At 33.3% G+C, this 3500-nt stretch overlaps 1 long non-coding RNA gene across 1 annotated transcript; it reads left to right on the top strand.

Moving 5' to 3' along the window:
• The first annotated feature begins 463 nt into the window (after positions 1 to 463).
• LOC135201312 (uncharacterized) lies at positions 464 to 3158 on the top strand. Its single transcript, XR_010311488.1, has 5 exons — positions 464 to 1079; positions 1396 to 1804; positions 2091 to 2151; positions 2390 to 2639; positions 3021 to 3158. It is a non-coding gene; the product is annotated as an uncharacterized LOC135201312 (long non-coding RNA).
• The last annotated feature ends 342 nt before the right edge of the window (positions 3159 to 3500 follow it).

The raw sequence follows: 3500 nt of genomic DNA, 5'->3' as shown, positions 1-3500 counted from the left end.
TTAAGAAAAAAAAAATGATTTAAGAAAAAAAATGTACTGAGGTCATTTGGTGATCGGTGAGAAACTACAGTCTTGAATAGAAATTCGGTCTGACAGAATGTTGGTATATCCCATTGGAACATGCACAAATTATTATCAAAATATAACAGTAAATAATGCACGTAACAAAAAAAAAAAAGAGAGCAACAACTGAAGCGAAAGCGCAGCCGATAATATGGAAATCGCAAATATATAAAAAAATAGTATAGTATCCCTCTAAATTGGTCGATGTCTTTTCTACGTTTTCTACGAGTAGTTTCATCTCAGAAAACCATTTTCTAGGGGTATCTAAACAAATTTTTCAAGTTTCTTGTCCTCAGAAAAAATCGCTTTTTTCGCTTTTTTCGTCTGGGTTTGGTTTTTGTTTTTTTCGGGAAGGGGGTGTGGGGGGTTTTTCTTTGATTGTCCTACATAATATAATTTTTAGATGTTTTAGGCTATCAAGTGACATAATAACTACAATCTCTCCGAAGGTTTTGTCCCTAAATCGAGGTTTGAAAATTTTTATGAATATTTCTTCCTAACTATAGCCTTATTTTTCGGCGGGGCTTTCGCTGAACTTGCCTGAAGTTGTTGCTCTTTTTTTTGTTATTACGTGCTTACTTACTGTTCTATTTTGATAATACTTTATGTGCATGTTCTAGGGGGATATAGTACAAACATTCTGTCAGACCGAATTTCTATTCAAGACTGTAGTTTCTCACCGATCATCAAATAACCTTCAATACAAGGGGCCCTGAATTTCACATTTTTTTTCATAAAATCATTTATTTTCCCTGTAGGATGATAAAACTCACAGAGAATATGCGTTATTATAGTGCAAATAATGCCTGATAAATTCATTAGCCTGTCTTGATTAGTGTATTTTTGGCAAATATTTTTACGATCTCTTACGATCGGCACCCCTCCAAAGTGGAGCCTACCCTCAAGCTGCCCATCTAGAGAAGACCGCAAGACAAGCAAGACGTGTGCGTTACAACGGGCCTGTCTGCCTACAGCATAAAACTATCTTGTGTCCGAAATACATGTCTTCTATGTAGGTAAGTTACACCATGAAACTTTTTTTTTTACTACTTTTTTGCATAAATACTATAATTTTATTTTTGCAAAATATATATAATAAATGGTTTACCTAAATTATTGCAATAATTTTTTTTTATATTTTTGTCGACATTATTTCAAAATTTTCGAAATTATTCCCTTTTTGAAAAAAAAATTTTTTGGTCAGATATTTTTTATAGCTGAAAAATAATGTTCAAACGTCAAGAAAGCCACCATAAAAGTTTCATGCAAATCCACGAATAATTAGATAACTAAATAACACCTCGAAATTGACATACCCTTCTTCCATTTCAGGTAGCAAATTTGGCCGTCGCACTTGGCGTGGTTGGGGGCCATTTTGTGTATTTGTCCGAAAGTTAAGTTGCCACATCTCTATATATTCATGTTTTCTATAGAATGTGATATTCTGGTATATTTCCGTGTACAAAAATCATATTTTATACTAATTACAACAACGATGTTTATAAGAAATTTTCCTGGTGAAATGAGGAGGTCAACAAATGACCTTTACATTGGAGTAAGTTTTTTGGGTCAGATTTTTTTTATGGCTGCAAATTAATCTTCAAACATCCAGCAAGCCATACATAATTAGATAAGTAAATAACACATTGAAATTTACATTTCATTCCTCCATATCCGGTGGTAGATGTGGCGCAGTCGCACTTGTCGTGGTCAGGGGCCATTTAATGTATATATCCGAAAGGTAAGTTGCCATATCGCTATATATTTTTGTTCTCTATAGAATTTGTGATATTCTGGTAGATTTCCATGCATAAATATCATATGTTATACTAATTACAACGATGTTTATATGAAATTTTCCTGGTGAAACGAGGAGGTCAACAAATGTTTTGGGTCAGATCTTTTTTATGGCTGTAAAATAATGTTCAAACATCTAGCAAGCCACCTTAATAGTTTTATGCAAATCCACGCATAATTAGATAAGTAAATAACACATTAAAATTTACATTTCATTCCTCCATTTCAAGGGGTAGATGTAGCCATCGCACTTGTCGTGGTTGGGGGCCATTTAGTGTATATATCCAAAAGGTAAGTTGCCATATCGCTATACATTCTTGCTCTTGATAGAATTTGTGATATTATGGTAGATTTTCATGCATCAATATCATATTTTATACTAATTACAATGATGTTTATAAGAAATTTTCATGGCTGCCAAACAATATTCATGCATCCAGCAAGCCACCATAATAGTTTTATGCAAATCCACGCATAATTAGATTAGTAAATAACACATTGAAATTTACATTCCATTCCTCCATTTCAGGTGGTAGATGTGGCCGTCAGAGTAGGTGTCTGTTTGTTTGTTTGTATGGTGCTTTTACGTTGCATGGAACCAGTGGTTATTCAGCAACGGGACCAACGGCTTTACTTGACTTCCGAACCATGTCGACAGTGAACTTCTATCACCAGAAATACACATCTCTCACTTCTCAATGGAATGGCCGAGAATTGTACCCGTGATCACCAAGGTGGAACGCTAATACCATACCAACCACGCTGCTGAGGTGCTCAGAGTAGGTGTCAGCTACGGCCATTTTGTTGGCAGAACCAAGAGATAAGTTGCCATATTGCTATATATTCTCGTTAATTAATGATATTCTGGTAGATTTTCATGCATAAATATCATATCTTATAATAATTACTATGATTTTTATAAGAAATTTTCATGGTGAAAATAGGTAAAAAAAATTACCCTTAGATTTGACCCCTGATATAACAGAAAGTATCATCTTTGTCCAACTATTTTTACATAATTCTGTTTTAGGATAATATGTCTTTATTCTATAAAAAAAATAGCCACTTCCTATTTCCTTTAAGTACCAAAAAAAATTTGTGAAATTTTGACTTTTTCTTTTTTTTTGCCAAAAAAATTTTAATTTGTTTTTTCTTTTCAGATTTTGACCTCTATGGGTCAGACATCTTTTCTGGCAATCACATATTGCAAATAGTGGTTTCAGGAAGATTTCCCCCAATTTTTGTGTATATGTAGCTAATTTTGTATTTTTTGTAAATATTTTTGTAATTATTTTGTATATGCTTATTTTTAAAAAATATTTGTAATAAATATATTATTTGTAGATGGGTATTATTGATCTTTTCAGTAGTGTTTGTGAATGTTGAAATTGATTTTAGAAACTAAAATGTACAGCAAAAATGAAGTTAAGTATTTTTGGCAAATTTTTCTAGACGCTTGGGTCAATCTCGACCCGCACACACCTTTAATGGGGTACCAATATAGCGAAACCTAGCCAGGGTTAATAAGTATGAGCCAAGTGTCAGTGAACAAATGGGTCTGGGAGATCGACAGTTAGTGTTGGTAGAATATGGAACAAAGCGGAAGCATATAGAGAAAGGGAATAGAAGGAAGAAGCGTG

The sequence above is a fragment of the Macrobrachium nipponense genome, chromosome 28 (assembly GCF_015104395.2).
Source record: "Macrobrachium nipponense isolate FS-2020 chromosome 28, ASM1510439v2, whole genome shotgun sequence".
Taxonomy (NCBI): Eukaryota; Metazoa; Arthropoda; class Malacostraca; order Decapoda; family Palaemonidae; genus Macrobrachium; species Macrobrachium nipponense.
Note: the sequence above shows the minus strand (reverse complement) of the source record. Positions and strands in the feature narration are given on the sequence as shown.